Genomic DNA, 23,540 nt, shown 5'->3' on the forward strand with positions numbered 1-23,540 from the left:
TACGCTGAGTGTAAACTACCTTGCAAAAGCGTACTGAACGTTTGTGCATAAATGCATCCTTCACGTACCTCAGAGTAAAGAAATAACTCTAATTTGATATTATTCATTATGATTTATTATTTTCTCGCTACCCTCCACCCATGCGCTGTGTATATGTGGTATGATGATATAATGTATTCATGGGTCTTGCTGCACCATCATTGCTTTTGTGATGTAATCTCTTTTCCCCTGACTTGGACCCCACCTGTGGGAGAAGGAGAGAGAGTGCTGTAAGTGCTTGTGTGATGTAAAATGCCTAATTTGGGGGGTGATTGATGGTTTAATATTGCAGCCTGCAACCTTGCTGCCCCCACCTACCCAATGAAGCTGCAGGCAGACGAAAAACCGTAGCACTGTGTGTGTATAATGTCACTTTCTATTCTCACATTCAAACCCAGCTGGTGGAATTAAACCAATTCTGAGTTTGTTTGTTTTGGTGTGTGTGTGATTGGATGTGTTTGCGTGCGTGCTTTGTGGGTGTGCTGGAGCATTTCTTCTATCACAGTACAGCTAAAATCCACTTAGATATATTGACTGTGGTCTAGAGTCAGTGGTCAGTTATTGCAGCCATTTCTGTTTTCCTCATTTTAACCAATTTTCCTTCATCCCTCCTGTCTCCTCTATTTTCCCTGAGATACCCCGTGTGCTTTCAGTGTCACTCATTACTGTTCCCTTAATATTGTAAATACTCTCAATACTCTCTCATCCTACTTCCTTCATTGTCTTTTGTTTCTTTCCTCTTGACTTGTCTAACTGTAAGTAATGAACTCAATTCTGTATATGTTTCATAGTTTGTGATGCCAACTTGTATTGCCAATTTGATAAGACAATTTGTATTGAACCTATATTGCTATTAATAAATACATGAGCATGTTTGTTTTTTTTTTTCAAATGTCAGAAAGGACCTAAGGCATGGCAAAGTTACACCAACTCTCGGTCGGTATGGGTGTGTGGATCAATAGAACATGTGACTTTGACATAAAAGACTGCAGTTTTTATCCTATAGCAACAGATCTGCGCTCTTTTCTTTTTTTTTGCTAACCTGATATTTCCCTGATTTTAAAAACAAGTAGTTTATTGTGGTGGGAGGTCACATGAAACAGTCCTAGCTCATTTTTCTGTTTCATTCTGGACACATTTGTCATGAAAGTTGTTATGTATCAAAGATCATTAACATCTTTTATTGTGTTGTTTGGATGTAAGGATGTGTGTGAGAACCAATCGAGAAGTAATTAAATAAAACCTCTAGAACAATGCAGTTGAAGTTTGAATAAACAAATCTTTATATGTACCCTACAGTGACGTGTAGACATGTTAAATACAGTCAGTACGGGGTATTGCTGTGTAATACCTCTTGTGTAGCTCATCAGTTTAAAAAAAAATATATCAGGCGAGCAGGAGAAGATCAACATGTTTCTGAGATTTCCTTTGTGTGCGACTCCTGCTACCAAAAACAAAAAATGAAGTGCTGTTTGCCACGAAGTCAAGCAAATTCAGGGAAAGGCTGGTGGGTTGCTTATATTCTCAATGCTTGCTAACAAGCAAAGTTTTCTAACGCTTATGAGTGTTGACACGCCCACAGTGTCGAGCAAGACATGGCAAAGGTAATGCACAATTGGATCTTTATGGTAATGTGAATCATGTAACATTATTTTAATTAGACAACTTTAGCTTTAGCTATTTGCTGATCTCTTTGGTTTGGGGCAGCATTTAAATCTCCCCACAGCATTCAAATCCTGCATCTCTACTTGCTGACCTCCCGTCTTGTCGTCGGTCCTAGCAGCAATAGGTAGAAGTATGACTATTCATATCAGTTTCAAAAGTTAGACAAACTACTGTTAGATTCTGCTGGATGTGTTCATCATCATGCCAAAGTTGATCTGTATTCTATACAGTTCTCGGCAGGGAAATAAATCATGGTACTATGCCTGTGAGTCATCTAGCTGTGCAGAAACTATGGTGTCATTATGTTGATATTTTGTCTACTATTAGCCATAAGGAACAACTGCTCACAGTGATATGCATAATGCCAGCGAGTGTGGACAAGTGCTAAGAGATACACTGAGAATACTTTCTCTGAATTTCAAATGCGAACGCACACACACACACACACACACACACACACACACACACACACCACATATGCATGTGTGTGGACACAGTCTCAAATGGTTGTTGTGCTAATATGTTTTTAATGTCTTTAGGATGCAGTCGACATCTCTAATTTGTTTTTGTCTAAGCTGTGTGCTTATGTGGATGGGGGACATCAAAGCAGTAAAAATAGCATTTCTCATTAACCAGCCTTTCCCTCTCATTTATTTTCCTCGTCCTCACTTGCCAGTTTGTCCACATGAGTGTTTTTTTAGGCACAGCTTGTGAAGTTGTGAGGAGGAGTTGCTAGAGAAAAGATAATGGGCCAATGCTTAGTGTCTGTTTACTGCTTCCTATATTCAGTCCTCAGCAGGCTTTCATCAGGAACTCATCGCCATTTGAATTATCAACTGTAAAAAGCTTGTGTCAAGTCAAGTTACATAATGTGAATGAAACAGCCAGTTTAGCTGTTCAAACTGACAGTTCCCACCTTGGTATGAATAATGTCTGAGACCCAACAGGAATAAACAGCAAGTGGTTTGATAAATGAGGTCTGATTTTCATGACAAAAGAAAAAAAAAACTTTTGCCGAGTTCCTTTATACTACTGAATGCTATGGGGTTTTAAACTATTAAAGAGAGTTCTAATATTTCCATGTTAACTTCCATACTGACTTCTATTTATCCATGAAATTTAGACAACAGTGTGTTTTACTTTTGCCAGAACTGCACAGCTTCAGTTACGTTTCTCTAAAACATTAAAGATTCATCACTAAAAGTCATTTATAATGTATTAGCATCTAATTTATTACACATTTCACAGATATACTGTATGTTGAAGTCCTTTCATGAAGTTAACTATAGCAGCCACTGACAAACTGTAAAGTAAATCATATACACGTACAAGTGTCTTCATCTCTTGAATTTATCTTGGAATTCTTGGCTTTATACTATTTAATAAATTAGTTTTTGACTTATCAGTGCAGCTGCAGCCCTTGAATTTTACATTTCTTTCAGCATAGAATATATACACATTGTGTTTGTGTCTCTCTGCGAGCTAAAAGCTTATGCCATATGCAGACGCATTTCATCAATGTGCAGTTGTTCAACGACCGTTTTACCATTAGGATCAATAAAGTAGTTAAAAAATAATAAAAGGATGAAAAAGGAAAAATTGTGCAGGTATTATTCTTGAAGTTATTATTCCGTCACTGTCGGCTGTTACATCAAGAAGAATAGATATGCTTTAACATATTTCTCTGCATGTTGACAGGTTAACCGTCTCTCATTATCATGACATAGTGACCTTTTAAATAGCTGGATGAGTAAGGATTAATAAGAGTGATCTATCCTACCCACCATTTTGTGAGCAAAACAGACAGTCACCTCTGCTGCACAAAACATCTTTCCTTTGCTGTAATTGTAATACAAATATTTTTCTCAAACAAGCACTGAAGTGAGGAGAGAGCTGCATTTGACCGACTGATTTAGCGGCTGATGCAAAGTGTCTCACCTCCACAGGCTATTACAGTCCTTTTATTCAGTTCATTATGACAGCTTCTTGTCACCTTTTCTATTTATTCTCGATTCGTCTTGTCTCTGCAGCACTGTGAATCTACAGCATTTACTACACCATTTAGAGACTTAACATATGCAGCTTTTAATACATAGCTTCTCATGACTTGGCTGCGAACTTGTTTATGGGAATGACACCAAATTTCCTTTGCACTGATGTTTGGTTTAACGAGTTGTGATGTTGCAAGCACCTTCTATCCTGCACTCAGGTGATGTTGCGTAGTTTTTTTTTATTTAGTTGGTCCTCATCTCAAGCATATTTTCATAATTAAATTAGCATAAATTGGTGCCACTGTGGAATATACACACCCAAAGCTAATGCATAATAAAAACCTGACAATAGATATTATACCAGACTTGAACTTTTGAACCATTTATTTCACAACTAAGCAACAATATGTTGATCAGTGACATGGTGTTGAATGAGAACCTAGCATATATGAAAATATCGGTTGTATTGGTTTTAGTTTAGTGGAGCTAATTGTCAGTCGGCTTGTGAGTGACTATCAATATGGTCAAATGTTGCTGGAGAATAGTCAGTTCTGAAAGATGTGATATTGGCCTAAATTTCTGAATTGGATTTGATTTGGTTTCCATAGTAATGGCCACAGACTAAACCATCCACTGAATGGCGCAGGTGGACATGCGTTTTTATTACTGTTCAGCCTGCCTTTATAATTTTGCATCTCCTCTCCCGAATGTCACCAAAATAAACTATAATGATGATCAGTCATAAAACTAACCCATTTGCCTCTTCTTCTTATTTCATTAAGCAGCTTATAATACATTCTCATGTGCTTCAACACATCAGTGTGATATGAGTAGTCTAACATTGATGTAGAAACAGAACTGGATAATGGTAATCATCCCCAGTGATAAGAGAATACATTATTCTTAGCCACTTCATGTTGCTGTGGAAACTGTTTAAGAGTCAGTAGGTCTGCCAAGGGTGTACAGATAAACATGTCGTGTGTGAGTGTGCACCCATTTGTGCATGTGTCTGTGCATCATTCAGCATTATGTGTTTTATCAACTCAAGTGTTGCAATATGCAGCAGCAGCAGTGGATGTTTGATGGGTTAATTTGAAAAGCAGATGAACACGTTTTGCAGAGACTCATGGTGGGTGAGAAAAAAAAATAAAAGAGAAAAAGTAATAGTGGAAGCAAAAGAAACTGGCAGGTGATGGGGTGTAAGATGCACTAAGAGCGGTGAAGGACAGAGAGAAGAGACAGAGTCTGCATAAGAATAAGAGACAAACAAAAATGACAAAGAGAAAGTTTAAGACTGAAGACAGCGCACTTGCGATGTGCTGCATTCACAGTATATATAGATTGTTATGGGGGCGTGTATTAAACCCTCTCTGAGGAGTGCGATGAATTGGCTCTATTGATGAAAGTGTGAACCACTGTGTGTTCATGGGCACACAAACTCATAGACATCACTGTGCTCCCTCTCCAGGCTCATATCATTACCCATCATTACACCCCCTATTTGGCATCGGCCGGCCAGATCGATCACGGCTGATAACTCTGTCTCACTCCAGGCCGGCGTATCTATCCCTATCTCACCCCCCTCTCATATCTTACTTTCTGTGTCTCTCTCTTTTTCACACTGTATCTCCTCTCTCCCTCTTTCAACCCCCTCACACAACTCTCTCCTGCCTACAAATTGTATCAGTTTCAAAATTACTTAAATCGTCCGCCTACCTTATCCTCCTTTGCTTTTTAGCTTTGCTCTCCGAAGTATCTCTTCATCTCTTGTCGACCAAATCTCACTATCTAGCACTCACTTATCTCCTGCTGACTCCTCTCTAGGCTCTGTACCATATATCCCTCACTCATACCTCTAGCATTTACCACTGTGACAGGCATATCAATCACCTTGTATTTCCATTTGTCACTGACCTGCTTTCAGCTTCACTAAAATATGCCTCGTCTTCTTTCACTGTACCCTCCCACAGCCTTTCATCTTTCTCTTTCTCTCTGTCACCCATCTTGTGCTCACAGAGACAGCCCAGTCACACCAGCTGTGTCTTTGCACATGACTCACTGTCGCTTCCTCTCGTCTTTGCTTCGCCTCTACCACCTTCTTGTGCTCCTCCTCCTCCTCCTCCTCCTCCTCTTCCTCTTCTACTTTTGCGTTCCCTCTACGTCTCCTCTGCAGAGTGGTGCTTGTATCAAGACGTTGAGGCTGAGCTCAACAGTCACTTCAAAAAGTTGTGAGTTTTTTTTTTTTCTGTGTGTGCATACTTCACGTGTGTAAAAGTGCAAGAAAGCATGTGACAGACAGACATGGAGATGAGCACTTAAAGAACAAAAAAACACATTTCATTCATGCTGGTCTCATTTGAAGCCTTGATAACACAGGATCAAAAGGAGAAGAGTGTTCAGCTGCTTTTTGTCACCTCCTCCTTCAGTCCCTCTCTTTACTTATGTCTCTTGATTTAATGATGCTCTTGCTTGTGTATGTTCCTCATTGATTCTAATTCAATTTGGATGGAGCGGGTCTTTCAGACAATTGTCTGCATTGAGAGCCCCAGATGGAATTTTAGCTTCTTCTGCAGGCATTAGAGATTAATGGGAGGAAGGCGACACTGGACAGAAGAGAGCAACAATCAATTTCTCAATAATTCCACATTAACAAATTCTCATGTAAAGAGAGTAATAAAGACAGGAGCGAAAAGAGGGGAATAAACCGCATTGTATGCAGAGAGTGGAGCGCATCCTGCTCCTGTGAGAGGAAGTGAATGCAACATTGCCACAACACGGCAAATCTGTGCTGTTGTATTAATGACAAGCCTGTCGTTAAAGAGTTTTGATGACCTGATAATTCACTTTGACTCAGTAATAGTGAAAAGGTTTTTGTCTGAAACCTTAAATCTTCATTTTATATTCTATTAATTCAAGTGATTCTTTTATTGACAATTTTCCACAGTAGCATCCTTTATTTCAGCTTGTCTTGAAAGGTAGCAGGCATGCACAAAGAAATTAATTTAAAGACACAAACCTGCTGAGATTTACAGGTCCAGACCTCTAGAATAAAAGTAATTGATGTAGTTGTGAATAATTGTTCCATTACTTTTATTACCACTGCACATGCAGGGACGCACGGTCTTTGTATTCACTTTGCCACAGTCTCTTTCTGTTCCTGCAGTTGTGACACTACTGTATTGCCACAGGGATGAAAGCGTGTGTGAGTGTGCATATGTAGAAGTGTGCACGAGAATGCTGGCGTGCATTTTTGCATGTCCTGAGGCGTATCACTATACTGCACTTGTCTCACGTCAAAACACTGGTGACTTGCCAGACGTGAGCTGTGTGGTGATGTCATAAAGCAGCCTAAAGCCGCATGGGCCTTCAGTGCAGCTTCACTGGCCCCATAATATCCCTGGCTGTCTGTAGTGGCTATTGTTTCCTGGCTTTCCAGCTCTTTGAGCATCTGGCTGAGATGGTCTCTGGAGGCTGTGCTATAAGCCCCAGACTTGCTCCCTGCAGGCCGTCTCACTGACAGGAGATCAGGCTACATCAGTATGTGTGAGAGGTACAGCGGGATCTGAGGGATGGATCCTATTTCAGCTGATCCAGCACACTGCGAGGTGGTTGCCAGATACACACAAAAAAACTTACTTTGTGCACCTCTCAGTGTGTGATGTGAGTGGGTTTTAGTAAAAGACAGCAGTGAAAGACAGTTGAGACTCTGCGTGTGTATGTGTGTGTGTGTGTGTGTGTGTGTGAGAGAGAGAGAGCGCGATGAAAAATATGTTTGCCCTGTTCACACCGATCTGTTTGTGTGGGAGTGCATTAACATCTATGTGGGCTGGAAGGGAGGCTGAATATGCAAAACAGTTGGAACAAAGGCTAATAATTCTGGAGCTGCTGTGCAAAAAGATGGTACATTTCCTTGACTTTTGTGGAAACCAAACAGGCTTCATTTCTAGGAGGAACACAAGCTTCTAATATTCTTCGAATAGTTTAGAGAGCTTATCTGAAGCATAGGGAGATATTTTCAGTCTTAATGGCAAACTGACAGGGGTGAATTTAAAACTACTTAGCCTTCACACTTTCCCATTCTTTCTATTGCAGCAGAGTTAATCTGTTATCCTGTAAAATAAGTTTCACTAATGCCAAAGATAATACAACATGATATGTTTAACAGCCAAAAACCTGATAAAGCTGTATTAAATCCAAGCGTCTGTAGTGAGAACGTGGGGGGGGGGGCGGGTGGGGAACAAGGGCAAATAGAGTGGTGGCGATAACACTAATATTTGGAAGGAATTTGTGTGTATAATTTAGAAATTTTGAGGGCACAAATTATTAATTCAAGAGACCAACTTAATGAATTCAAGGGCACAAATTATTAAATTGATGCAACAAAAATGGATATTGAGTGCACAAATTAGTAATTTGAGTGGATGATGGATGAAGAGATTCAGTCCCGAACTTACCTGGCTCCTTACAAAGCAGCACACATCGCTGATCTGCTTCCGCTGTCAGTTTTGAAAGACGTTACTATTATTGAAATATTTTCTCAGCCATTCAGCTGCGGAATGTGATGCCATTCGTGTATGAATGCGAGCTAAAAATGTCAGGGTGATGATGCATTTTGCAAGCGTGTGAACAGGACCCTGTCCATCTATATGCTCACGTTTGCTGGAATACACACACACACACACACACGGGGTGTAATGATGTGAGTGCGCGACTGTGCGTCTGCTTATGCGTGTGTGGCGTCTTTCATTTCGGCAGTGGAAGGTTGCTGGCGGTAAAGGGATTTGAAAAGTGGGATTTTGAACTTCTTCGTGTTAGAAGTCAGTTTGATCAATGTCTGCTGCAGCTCTCGCTTGCTTTAGGGCACAGTGAACTACTGATAGATGAATTCCTCTGTGTGAGTCCATGGACTGATGTGTAGGTGTACAGTGAGAAAGAGAGAACAAAAGGAAATCACAGTCTAAAAGTGTGTATGAGCTTGTACACAAAACATAATCTCTACATACAGCAATCGTCTGTGCGTCTGTGATCTTCTGCATCTGTCTGCATAGAGTGTTCACTAAACCACAGTTTCAAAGCCCCTAATTTTTATCGTCTTACTTGGTGGCTAACAGAGACACCAATGTGTCTCTGGACTTTATCAACCAATGCAGCCATGGAGTCGAGCTGGCAGTCAGGCCTCAGTAACCAGCCTGGTCCCAGAGCCCAGTGGCCCACAGAGGAACCCATGTGCAGAAAACCTTTTAGAGCTCCAGCAATCTGATTAAGGCGGCTCTTTTTTTTTTCTACAGCACTGTTGATGCTAAGTGTTCTTGTGCGCTCCTCAGATCAACTCTAAAAGCACAATTTCATTAAACCAACAACTCAAATTTCTGCGTGGATCATTTTAGGTTTTTATTTTATCATTATTATTATTTTCATACGTTTTGAGGAGGGTGAGATGGGGTAGGAGAAACTTGCATATGTGCACACACCCAGACACACACAAACATACAGCGGCAGCCATCGAGATGTGCAATAATGATGCCTGATAAAAGACGGTGAAGCTGCTGGCAGTGAGCGCTACTTGATAAATAGGCATGAGAAAGAGATTTTTTTTTTTTACACTTTTGATTTGCAGAAGTAGATGGAGATTATGAGTCTCTGCATGCTTACTCTATGTGTGTTTATGATTGTGTGGTTTCTCAGAGACAGGTACAACTTGAAAGGCCCCCATATTTATCTCCAAGTGTTCTGGCAGAGCGTCAGTGGGATGATGGATGATGTCTTCATCGGTGGCCAATTCTCTGAAGTTGTGGTTTGAGCGCTGGACTGAAAAACAAGATTACATTTAATGGACATTCACTCCCATCCAGAATTAACTGCAGGCTAAACACATACAGCTGCTCGTAGCGTGGCATCCAACAAACCAATTTAGTGTCCAGTGTTTAAAGAAAAGCCTGAGACACAGATAAATAAAAGTATTACAATTTTAAAAAATGGTCTTCAGTGAATATTGTTTTTATGCAGTGATAAAGAGCATGTCTTGTTAGCTGAAGGGAAAAAAAGTGTATTATTAATCAGTTTGGCAGTTATAACGAAAAAAATTCACACAATTGTTTTCAAGGCAGAGTATGTGGCCCTTAGTTAAATAAGCACAAAATGTTGTCTAATACAAATTATAATCCTGTTGTGACCTTATTTAGAACTGAAGTGGGGAAAAATGTTGTTTGATATTAATTTGCTCTCTGAATAGGACATTTTTCGTGTGATTTTGAGACATTGGTAACATAAAATTAGGATGTATGATAAGAACTTAGAATGAAATGGTTCAGTTTGTTGCTGAAAGTACAGTATTCGCACCATTTGATAGAACTTCTACCTTAGCTTTAGCAGGGCAACATAGAAATTTCTAGAAAAAGGATGTGACAGAGTCATCATGAAAAACCACAAGAAGGTGGTTCAGCAACAGAAAAGCCTGGATACTTCATCAAATTAAATTATTAACAGAATTGTGCAATAATTGATGCTGGTAATGACTAAAATCTGCAAGCAATTAATTCAACATCTTCCTAATTTTCCTGCTAGTGTCTGTTTACTTTTTGTTTCAATATATGGAGGTTGTATATTTTCCTCACTTCTTCCTTTATTATCCACAGCAGTGTTAACAGTCCCTACAACTGCAACTTTGTGAATGTGAATTGAATTAGTAATAAGGTTTCAAGGCAGTTAAGGCACTAAATAGGTATGTAGAGCCAGTTGTAGCTCCCTATCTCCATCAGAGGGTGACCTTTAGCACGGACTGTTGCTGTATAGTTTTCCTCAGGGTGTGAGGATGTGGGCAGAGCTTGGCTATATACAGTAGGAGTACTCAGTAGGATCAATAGTGCTCTCTAAAGCTGTTCCCAGACACACCTGCAGTACCCGGGGTGGCCTTTGTGACACAGAGATAAAGAGAAAACACTCCCCAGGCTGTTAGCGTCTACTGATCTCCTCCTACAGTATCCCTGCTTTCCCTCCTTCTCAGCCTGCACAGAGGAAGATGGATAAATCAAAATTGCATGACAGGAGGGGAAGTATTGTTAATATTTTCACGATCCGCAACAATATTGTTGTGACTTAACCTTTTCTTAAAGGCAAAGAAAAAAATCCCCCCCATCCATCCACGCCGGGCTGTGCTGAGACAGCTGAAAGAGCTGGAGGGCGGGGTCCATGTATATTTACTAACTCTCTGCTCCATCCATCAAAAGACACAGCATGTGGGCTCCACCTGTCTGTCAGTGTCCTCTCACATTCCCTGGCCACTTCCTCTATCCCAGCCACTCCATGGTCTTCTACACTTGATATGTACATGTTTAAGGAGAACGCTCTCCTCTTTGTCTTCCCTGAGTCTTCTCTGTCTCAGATTTTTTGTCGCTGACTTCAATCTTCCACCTTTCGCTCTCTTTTGTCCCTTTTTATTTCCTCTTTCTTGTATTCTCGTATGGATTTTTTCCAGTACACTTGCAACAGTAGTGGTGTGTAGTTTGAGTGTGCTGCCCAAGCAGGTTAGAGAGGGTAATTTGAGCCTCTGAGGGTGCCGTGGGGCTTGGATCTAGATTTGGAAGGTGTGCTGACAGTCAGCAATCCAGCACTGATCACACCAAAGTCACACAGATTGGTAAGATGTGTAAAATCCTGGTGGGAAGAGTGTAAGTGTAAATGACTTAAGAAGAGTGCAGAGAGAGGAGTGATTGTAGTTTTATCCACACAGACAGAGTCGACACAGATGTCATTTTCCACCGAGGGCCATGTTAGCTTTTGAGCTGAAGTCCATTTGCACCTGACACAAAGGGAGAGCAAGTTTCTATCGCGTGTGCAAGATAAAGGGCACATTCTTTGTGCTGTGGGGGTGTGTGTGGGTGCAGTGTGGGCATAATTAGAAAAATAATTCTGATGAGGTCTGCTGTTTAAATATGTTTAAAAGGAGAACAGGAAAGAAGGAGAAGAGAATTTTATCTGAAGTTTGAACAATTGACACATACTCAACCACACACAAAAACATGAAGACAGAAAGAGAGTTGGAGTTGAAGTTAAGAGTTTGAGTGGAGTAGACAAGTGTCTGGTATAGAAGCAGTTTTAATATGTTAGCCTGTCTCCCTGCTGGCCTCCCCTCCCCCTTTCAGGGACGGCACTAATGCCATTAAGTGTGGGACAGATCTGTTCCATGTCTGCAGGCCTGCCAGTCTACTGGTCTGCCCCGAGACCACTCTCCATCTAATCCTATCCTCTCTCTCCCTCTACCCTCCGCCTCCTCTCCACGCCAGAGACAGGAAGAGGCGGCTGGGAGAAAAATCTAATAAATAAATGAGAGGATGCAAGAGGAAAAAAATATATAAATTAAGTTCTCCGTTCTCGTAAATCATGTTGCCAACTTCCAGTAGACAGGAGGGCGGAGCTTAAACAAGAGAGCGAGGGACACCATGAGGGGAAAAGGGAGGGAGAGGCAGAGAGAGATTGTGAGAGGGAGCAAAAAGAGGGAGAGTGTGCGGGAAGCTGTTCCACCCTCAACCTAGGCTCCGCTCTGGAGACTTGGCGGCGAGGTGTTTTTAATTGATTTTTGATTAGATAGACATGAGGAGGGGGGGTTGTCCATTAGCATGAGGGAATGAACCTCTGAGAGGAAGTGAGCGAGAGAGGAAGGCACAGTGAAGGAGAGAGAGAAGGAGAGACGCTCTGAAAAGTATTGTCAGAGACACTGTGAAGCAAAAGACAATTAAATAAATGCGTATCCATATTTGATATGCACCGATGGGATAAACTGTTTTTTTTTAAATCAAGCTGGTTTGCAGCTTAATTGAAATTATTTTCCTTATTTATACAATTGTACAGACTAGGATTAACTCCAGGATTGTTCTAATTTTGCATGGTGTGAAAAGTCAACAATGCAGATAGACGGTATCAATGTGATTTACTTTTTCGGATGATAGAAAAACAAGCATTGCATATATGTTTAAGAATGTGATTCATAAAATGACATTAAACATGTTCATCCACCGGGTCGGCCGGGTACCTTTCTGTGTGGAGTTTGCATGTTCTCTGCATGGACTCTCCCCGGGTACTCCGGCTTCCTACCACCATCCAAAGACATGCATGTTAGGTTAATTGGTGACTCTAAATTACCCATAGGTGTGAATGTGAGTGTGTATGGTTGTTTGTCTTTATATGCCCTGTGATCGACTAACCACCTGTATTCCTGTGACCTTTAAGTGGACGCGGTTAAGAAAATGGATGAATGTTCATCCAGAGTGGAGTTGATAGTTGATAGGTGGTAAGTATTTTCCATCCAGTCTTCACCTGTGAGCGAGTTTCATTTAAAAAACAGCATATAACACGAGCAGCTCTACAACATTCTTTAGAAAAATGTCCTTTTGATCATGCTCATGTCTGCATTTTCTCAGAAATAGCAATTTAATGTGTTTGAATTCAATAAATACCACTATTTACCACATATGTTAATTTTTTTTGGTTAGAGGTCGACCATTCCCAGAGTGCATTACACTTATCTTCACATTCATGAGGGATCCACAAAAATGATGCAGCATTTATCCCAGTCACTGAAATCACGCTCATGTTTTAGAGTTGACATGAAAGTTTAAACATTACAAATGAAAATGTTCCATCACCAGTTCTAAAAGTTGTCGAAGAACGCTTCACTGTCTGTATCCCGTGCTCCAACTCAAAGTAAACTGAGACAGTACAACTGCAAACAACTGCGAACACAAAGAGAGTGTCGCCTTTTGTCTCATGGTTAGCCCTCCCTCAGTCTCAGCACAGTTATTTGGAGATTGAATTGCATTGTTCTCGCTCACCTAAATGAAACAGTTCCACAGTTTCAATAAACTGCTCCAAATATGTTTGGTGTGATCACACTCTGAAGTGTCCCCTCATGCCGACTGCAATCAACACAAATGTTCCTGCTTCAGTCTCTGTTAACTGGGAAGGTGCTGGAGCTAAAACCTGGTCCCACAAGTGATTGATACTCTTGAGCAACACAAATGTCTGTTTATTTTAGTACTTTTCTAACTTTCATAAACCTATATAGATAGATGAAGACTTACAAAAATACAAGGTTTAGTTCATTAATCTCTGTCAGTGTTCTTGGAATAATAATAAAATATACATAAATAATAATAAAAGATAATAAAAGATGGACAGATATTTATTTATATCCCTGGCATTAATATTATAATGCCATTGATATTCATTCTCAATTTCCCCTCAGCTATCACTTTGTAATTTTTACTTTGTAATATTATCTTGAACCCACTTGTGTACTCACAGACATGCATGTAAAGACCCTGCGCTAATATGATGAAAATAGAAGGAAATTTACTGCAATTATAAAAATCCCATTTAGAAGAATTGTGTTGCAATGAAAAAAAAACAAAACAATGAACTATACTTGCACAGAAAAAGGCACTGACAAATGACCTCTCACATATTGATTGCTGTTCACCCAGAGCCTCACGCACAGCATAATAACAACCAACAGCGAGCACAGTAGTGTTGATATTTGTTGTGTGTGTGTGTGTTTTTTTTATATATATATTTCCTATTTGTCCTCAGGTTTAGTTTTAATGGATGAGCAAACCAAGGAGAGAAACACAACACGGTATTCTCCAACCATAAATTAGATTTGCACCTCCAGCAAACTTTCGCTTTGCTACTTGGTAACTTGTCTCAGTTCTCATAAGTTTTCCTGTCTCCAGATGCCCCCTCTCCCCTCCCCAACTCTCATCCTCCTGGTCAGTGAAACCAGTCCCAGCTGCACTTAAACAGAAACCCAGAGCTGCGGACGTAGACACATTCACACACTCCCACTCCCTCACCGATTCCCTCTGAGGCACATAGGGTTAGAGTAATATCCAAAGTGCAGGTGGGACCTCGCTTTTCGTAGCGAGGCTGAACAAAGCGGGGCGAAAGCATGAGCCAAGTAATGGAGTGATGATCACTGCAGAGATTGAACAATCAAAGTGGGGCGGCCGGTGGTGGGGGCATTCGTGGACGTAGCAAACTTGCACACTAATTGTATCTTCTGACTAATTGGTAAATTAGTGAAACCTATTTCAAGGCGCCAGGCTTAGCTTTGGGGGACACCCACAGCTCATTATAGACTCATATTCTGGGCAGAGGAGGAGAAAAATAAAGGAAATTATACAATTGCTCAGGTGAGAATGGCAATTAAGCAAGTGCTTAAGAAGAGGAGGAAATAAAGCCTCATACACGCATAATTTACTATACTCTCCTGTGTCGGCCTTTAAATCACCGCTGATCCGGGGTTTGTATTTATGGTGGCATGGAGAAAGAACAAGTGATGTGTGTGTTTTTTCTTTGCATTCTTATTTGCATGTATGTTTGTGTGCATGCAAATGTGTGTGCATGAATATGTTTCTTCATGGTGTATGGATGTAAATAAGTATGGTTATGAATAATACCTCACAGTGATGTGCTTGCACTTAAGTTTGAATCAATTACTTAGATGCAAATTACTGAATTCTTTAATAATGTCACTGCAGGGTAGTCTGCTCACCCAGTGAAACCTTTATAAACCTTCCCTAAGCAGCATTTTTACACATTAATGTTATTGTTTTTGAACAGTTTAAGCCTGATTCTGAGGAAAAGCATTTCACCTCAAGAGGTAAGTCAATGTCATCAAAGACTAGTAAAGTCATAGAGGTTTTCAAAATCAGAAGAGGCTAAATTTGTAGAGAGAAATGCAACGCGTAATGTAATTCACTGGAGATATGATTATGTTTTAGATTTAGACTATATAGCTTTGGAGGCAATAAAGCTAATTTAGACCTTAAATCCCGACTAAACATTTTGGGTCCATGTAGATGGATGGCTTCACAGATGAGAAAACTGGTTTTCTGGTTTCCCAGATTTGAAAGCTCAGCTCTTCATTTTCTCAAATATTGATTTACCTGCCGAAGATCACACAAATTACACTGCAAATTCTGTTTAAGGGTATGTTTTCACTGCTCCAGAGTGTACTACTCCTGAGAAAACTGTGAGCCAAGTAATCCAAAAATACATGCAGAGGTATGAGACTCTAACAGCTTGGTTATTGGGTAGTGAAAGTTAGAACTGTTAGGAAGCAGATGGAGCATCATGAGCTGAGATGTATATGGAGACATATACATATGCGCTTCTTCAACCTAACGACATATCTTGAATGCAAGTGTTGTTCTGGATGAGCGCTTAACCTTCAGTCGTGCTTGTCTTTTTCCTTCCTCCTCTAGTGTCCCCTTAACACACTATCACCGCATGTTGAGTGTTTCTTCACCTGGCAGAGTCTTCTCTTATTCTTTGGTTCCATCTCTTCATCACTGATTGGAGGACATTTAGTATATTTCCACAAGGACACCATTGATCCCCCCCAAAACACACTCACCCACCCTCCCTAACCAATTTGCCAGCAAAACTAATATTGTCTTTAATCAGATACAATTAGGCCTGCAAGTTAAGATCTTCTCCCAGTTAAAACTCATTAGGACCATAATGTCATTAGGGGAGTCTTGAGTAACCACCCTTGCACAGGCGGCTCACTCGTCACAAACAACTGTGCATGTCAGTAGCTGTGGCTCATGTGAGCAGTTTATTACAGTGTGGCACGGAGAACAGGAGGTTCGGGTTTTTATTTGTTTATTTTTGGCTTTTTCAGACTCTTTGAAAGAAGGAGACACAAAGCCACAAATGCAATGCAGCATCTGTAAAAAATAACTTGTGGAAAAAAGATGGAAATTTTGGCTTTAGCATTAGCCAGGATTAGTTTCTGGCTGTAGCCGTTCCCTTCTAACTTGTGACTATACAGTACAAAATATTTAAATCATACATAACAGCAGAAAAGTTCTGTTGTTCAGAAGCTTTGGTAGAGACATCACAGGATAACATTGATGTCAAAAATGTTAAATAAAGTATGATACTGCACTGACAGTATGGGATTGATATAGTTTATTTATGTGAAGTGAAATTAGATTAAACCATATTAACCTTCTTATGCGCAACACAGATCAAAAGTTTTCTTTGTACGTTTTCCCCTTATGTCTTTGCATGTGATGCATGTTGGGAATATTTTCTTGATTCATTTTGACTTTGAATTTGTTTACATATTCTGAAGACCAAAAGATTTGTGCTGCATATTACTGCCCACCACGACACAATTTCACTTTCACAGGACTCAATATCTGTCATGTGCACACATGTGGCTTTCTGTACATTTGTCTTTGGTTATTATAGGTTGGAGAATAGATATAAATATATCTAAAATAGAACACAGAATCAAATATTAAATAAAAGATATGAGACCCAGTTTGCCTGGGTGCCACTTAAAAATGCTTGTTTCTTATATGGAATGTTTTTGCATGATGTGGTTATAGACATGATGCTGGACAAGTATAAGATGAGGAAACAAATCAGATACTCACTGAGCATCAGAAGTCTCTGAAATGATCTTGACTATTCCCTGCAGGGTCCAAATGTATACTGTAGTGACTGTGCCTGAGGGGATCAGCTTCATGTGAAGACTTTACTGATAGAAGATTCCTCTGATGAGACTTTGACAGATGAACCACCCCGAGCCCAGAGTATGGTAATAGATGAAATAGGAAAGGGTCTTACTGGAAAGAGAAATTCTTCAGCACAGGGTTGCGAGGGAACACGCAGCATGCTCATTGCAGGACGGCGTTATTATCTCTGTCTATTCAACATTTTTAATGTGCCACCTTCACTACTACGCTCAAAGACATGTGCGCAGGGATCACAGTTGGTAATTTGTCTACAAAGAAATGCAAATGAATGTTGACACTGTTGAGTTTAGAGAATTTTTATAAGCATAGTTGTCTGATGTGTGAAAAGTTATATGTGATTTATAGTGATAAACATGTTTAAGATCTTTAATAAATTTATAAGATCTGTAACTTTCTCAAAGAAAAAACTATGAATTAGATTTGGAGCATTTTCAAAATTGACTGTGTAATAAAGAAATATTATATTATAAATGAATTACTGCATACAAAACCTAATAAGATATAAAGTAACCACAGAGATACAACCATTGTACCTGAGCTACCCTACATTAAGCTGCTAAAAAAGTTAAATGCAGCCAGACAGCAAAACATCTGAAAGCAAAAGCAGTTCATCATTGATTCCTGTGCTCACTGCTGAAGAGTTTTTCTGAAGCCTTGAGACAGCGTTGCCTTGAAGTTAATGTGCTAAAGCCACACAGATGCATTCTTGGTACAAATTCATATTATCTCCAGGCTGCCTGTAAAAGCTCTCACAGTATACCAGTTTCCTAGGGCATAACGAAATCTTACAGCATATCATTATATGATTTTGCAAACTTTAAACTATGCAAGCAAGAGTCCTTTTTAAATATAAAGTATGTTGGTGATAACACCAATATTAGAATGACTATATGGCAGGAAGGACATTCATCAGTGTAAAGGTTTCAGTTCTGTGGGCAGGCCCAGTAAAATGTCTGTGTGACACCAATCTGCAGTAATTACCACAGGGGTTTGAGTTTTCCTCCTGCCTCTAATTGGCCTTTGCTGTCAATCAACAAGTGATTTCTGTTCACAATTGAACTAACGGGAATGATAGAAGCAGCAATGGCGGGATAATTGAAATAATTGAGCAAATTGCGGATTTGAGAAGTTGGCTTCATCAACACAGCGGGGGTGGAATATGAGCATGTGGAGAGAGGAGAGGTGAACGGAGGAGAAGCCAGATCTTAATGATAATGAACAAAACACTTTTGCCTCCACCCCCCCCAAGGAAAAAATCTGCTTATGCGAGTAATCTGCGCATACATGTCTCAACGTCATATGCATGGGAGAAGATGAGAACCTTTTGATCTCTGCATCCTGAACTGCAGCAGTTATTCACCAGCCTGAGGGTTTACAGTGTATTCTGGCCCCAGTCTGAAAAGCCCCTTATGCACAGAGGAAGTGTATCTCTGTGGTGCAACTGAGTTGGAGTTCCAGCATATAATTAAATGTGTGAATTCAGCACTGGGCATGTGTGAGCCTGAGAACGGAAGAGGCTATGTGTCCATGCGTGGAGTATTTTTACATATCAATTGAATTTAAGAACTATGAAAGTGTCATAGATGTATAATAATGTATGCACTTGATACCCAAACTTTATTTGGGCTTTGCATTGTGTATGTGTGTAGCCACATAAATCAACCTCAGTCTACTAGATTTTTTTTCTGTGGGTGGATTTGTATATCTGATAAAGTGGAAATACTGACAAGCTATTGGGACTAAAGGCGGCCCCTCGGTTCATTTGTTTGTCATCTTTTCCTTTTCTTCCTCCTACTCTTTCCATCCTCATGAGCTGCTTACCTTTCACAGATTAAAAAAAAAACACACACACCAACAACAACAACAACAACAACAACAAAAAAAAAACATCTCGCCTGCAATTTACATTTCCATATGCTGCCAGTGGCGCCAGGGAGAGTGGATAATTGGGTTGAAAGTGGTGACGGTGAGAGCAGGATAGAAAGGGATACAGAGAAGGCCAACTGAAAAAAAAAAAAAACACAAGCCATTACAGGATGGTTTTCTTTTTTTCCCCTTCACTCGTCATTTTGCCATGCTGCTCTTAACCACTTGTGTAGCTGAAAAGATTTACCTTGGCCTCCCATTCTCTCTCGCTCCCGCAGAATCACTCTGTACTTGCCTCCCCCAGAGCCTCGCTCCTGCCCTGCTTCTGCCTCATCCATATTCATCCTGCGTCTCTCTCTCTCTCTCTGTGTCTCTCTAGCTCTCTCTCTCTCTTCCTCTCTCTCATTGTGTCACCCACAGCATGGCGTTAATATACCAATTAGTACTAAGAGCAGATAATGGACTATGTCATATTGCAAAAGCGAAAGAGAGACACAGAGACACTGCGAGTGAAAAAGAGAGCAAAAAGAGAGAATAGAGGATGAGTGAGCCAGGGGAAAGCGAGGGAGGGGGGGGAGAGAGAAAGAGAGGGAGACAGCGAAAAAAGAGAGAACGGTGGCGGAGGTGTCTTTATGGATGTGGTCTCTGAAAATGTTGAAATGCTGCGTTTGCTGTGAACATCCATCCAATGGAAAGAGCATGATGGGAAGAGCACTCTGACGGTCACAGGGTTGCTATATAAAAGCTGAGGTGTTACACCAACGCTTTGCTGGCTCCAAATACTGATGCCTGTTTGGCTTTGTTGGACTCTTTAAACCCTTTTCATTGGTTTCCTCCCCTTTCACTACTGGAAATGGCGCACAGTTTCCTTTCCTGCCACCGTGTTCATATCTACGCCTACAGGCCTTCTACTCCACTACACTATATACATGAAAGACTCCTTCCAGTCGGGGTGTGGGGGTGGTTGTGGGGTTGTAGTAGTATGTTTTTATTTATATATATTTCCGTTCCATACAGTATCACAAATAGGATTTAGTTTTTTTTTTTGAAAATCTATGAAACTGGTTAATGGCTGTGAAACTGATCCATTTTGAAGCTTTTAATATACAAGTGTCAAATCAGTCGTGCCAGTCTTTAATTCATTATAACTAATAACTGTACATGATGCTGGTGATTATTTTAAAGAGCACATTGGAAAATGGGATGTGCTATAGCAACCAGTGCAAAATGTGTTTTTGTGTTGTTTAGTAAAGGAGATCATTTGTCAATCACTGAAAAACAAGAAGCTGTGTACAGTAAAAATAGGACCTATTTGCAAATAGGGCAAGGTGTTATGTAAATAATGGTATTGCATAAACATGAGCTCTGACTAGGAAGAATTGGCATTAATCAAACATGAGCTGGAACAAATTAAAATATGCCAGCTGTATGAGTTCATTTTCTTCCCCTTTTTAAGAGGAAAACAAGAAATATTCAGACAGGACCATGGAGGCTTTGTTGATAAAGTCTGTCTTATCATGCAAGAAATCGCTGTATTGAGAATATAAATGCAACTTGGAATACAAGTGAACAAAAAGAATTATTATTAACAATGACTGAAATTTTCACAGACATGGTCGAGCCTGAATGAATTTGTCCCCGAACGCACCAGTACAAACCCACTACACTGCTACACAGTGGCTGGCTCTTATCTTCGCTTCTCTTTCATTTTTCTCATCCCCTGCCTATTTTAACCACTGCATGTATCAACACTTATCTGGATCGTTTTGTTTGGGCGGAAGCGGCGAAGTAATAATGATGTGTTGTCTAAAAACTGAAGTCTATTTTGAATATAGCTGGACTTTTGATCAGTATCCAAACTGCCTCCAGTGTGTTTCTTAGATGCATCTATTTATTTGAGAGCCTGTTGAGACCACATAACCCCGCTGAATTCTGGCCTGCACTGCAATTTAATCACATCCTCGACATTAACTTTGAATGTACAGCACATAGTTCTATCTTTTGTTACCACCATCTTAAATGGATATGTTTTAGTGTTTTAGTTATACTCTAAGTTAATCATATAGTGATAGCGTGCAGTTTTCAGCTAAGCTATTCATTGAGTTTGTATTGTATTTTAAGACCACTCTGTTGATCTGACAAACACAAAGTGTAACCTACATTTTCAGAGAGGAGAGAACGCTTCCCAACCATATTCAACTTTGATCAACAAAGGGACATCTAGAAAGCTTTATATATATTTCAGAGAAAGTCAAACGGTTTGTGTTTGTTTGCCTGTTTGACTCTGTAAGATTTATTATTTATAAGGCAACTCATCAAAGAGTGAGGACGGCACTGTTTGTAGTCTTTAGTTGGCCAATCAGCACTTAATCATGTGCAGTCACTATTGTTGTTGCTAAGAAACCGGGATGTGATGAACAACTGCTCAGGCTGCGCAAAGCATGACTTGATGGTGTAAATTTGTCCACATTTGGTTCTTTTTTGATCTATTCTGTTTAGTCGGGAATGAGGTTTGCCAACAGTCTCTTCTGATTACACAGAACACTGTGACTTTGCATAAATAACACTGGATCTTGAAAAATCCTGATTGAGTGTATGACTGGCATGGAACACAAACTACATTATGCTTGCTATTTATTGGCGCAATGAGTCAGGCAGCCCATGAAGGTCAATTGACTGGGTTTGAGAGCAGTGTAACAGAGAAGGTACCGTGTGACAGAAGGCTAAGTGGCAAAGGCATGTGGAGCCTATTCAGGAGAGCCCAATATTAGCTATCATCACAGAAACCAACAAAGGCATTTTCAGACGGGAGCGGAAAATTGCAACATACCCTGTGCCCTAGTGCAATTATTGCATGTGATATGAAGTTAAATAGTGTCACTTGGCAATGTAGCTCTTGGTCCAGAGTCCAGAATTAGGAGTAACGTTGGCAAAGGGGAGCTGTACATTTTGAATTAAATATGATATATATTCTGTATCGAGACCATTTTGTTTATTTAGTTTAAAACACATTATATTTCTGTTGGTTTCAAAAACATATATCAAAATAGTTGCTTCAGTTGAGCTGAAGGGACACCAGCTTCCTCCCACCATGTGACAACATACCCATAGGTGTGAAGGTGAATGGACGTATGAATCAATGAAACAGTCCCGTGAAGAAGAACGAGCCAAAATTCCTCATAGATACTGCACAGGTCTAATCTGCAGCTAGAGGAAGCACCTGCTTAAAGTTATTGCTGCCAAAGGTGCTTCAACCACTTATTAAAACACAGTTGCTATCACTTTCTCCACCATCACTCTGTCATCACTCTGTATAGTATGTTCAATAAAGACAAGAGAGGTCATGACTTGTCTTTTATCAGCTTAAAAATATTGTGTTTGTTGATATTTGGCACTTTGGTGAAGATCGGATCACAGTGCCATTACTCTTTCTTTTCTCCATATAGTGTGGCAGCTTTTCTTTTGAAAGTTACACAGTGCGTTATTGTTTAAGTGCTATGGGTAAAATGTTTGTTTAATTTCAGTTTGTATTCACAAATGCGTACATGTATAAGGATATTTCTGTATGTGAGTAGGCACTGTATGAAAATATGTACTGTATACACTTAACCTACTTAATTGTGTTTATGCTGTACATATAAAACATAATTAATATGTGGGTGCTGTACTTTTCTGTCATCGTAGGTACAAGGATAATACTATTAATGACTGATGTGTTACAATGAATCACATAAATGTCACAACGGAACTACAGAATGTGGTTTATATGAATACTACTGTGTCTAATATTGTACAGTAAATGGCATGTAGACCTACTTTTCTTATCTACAGTACATGTGAAAACCCTTTTGAGGTGTCTGATAACAGGTTAGCTATGTAAAACAAGCTGTACCAGCACCAACCTGCACTGCCACTTTGGCTTCAGTCAGATTTCTATTTATAACTCCTGGAGAAAACTGCAAGTGAGTGGCCTGACTACTTACTATTCTCCATGCTAGGAGTTCACCAGGCTGGGGAGTTACATGTTCTTGCAATGCTAAAAACCTCAACTCAGCTCAAAACTGTTGCTTTGTGTTCTTCTCTGACCTACTCTGATCCCATAAACTGTCCTGCAAGGTCTGAATAGTTGCAAAAATAATGTTCCAGCAAAGGGGTTTTATTTGTTAACACATTTGTATTCCTTTTGCATCCTGTATTTTCTTTTTTTGGTCTCACCTGTGACTATCCTGAAGAGCCCCTGAACTGTCAATTTAAGACACCCGTTCAGCCCAGTGCACCACTCCGCCTTGGTTTTTTTCAGCAACTTGCCAGTAGAAGAACTAGCAAAAACTATTTTTCTAAAAAAATCCATCTGTGCCTCTGCACAGCAGCGGCAAGCGGCTGTCTTATTTTGTCACTCGTGAGAATCAGTGCTTGGACATGGTGTGTTTAC

The sequence above is a fragment of the Anabas testudineus genome, chromosome 8 (genome assembly GCF_900324465.2).
Source record: "Anabas testudineus chromosome 8, fAnaTes1.2, whole genome shotgun sequence".
Lineage (NCBI taxonomy): Eukaryota > Metazoa > Chordata > Actinopteri > Anabantiformes > Anabantidae > Anabas > Anabas testudineus.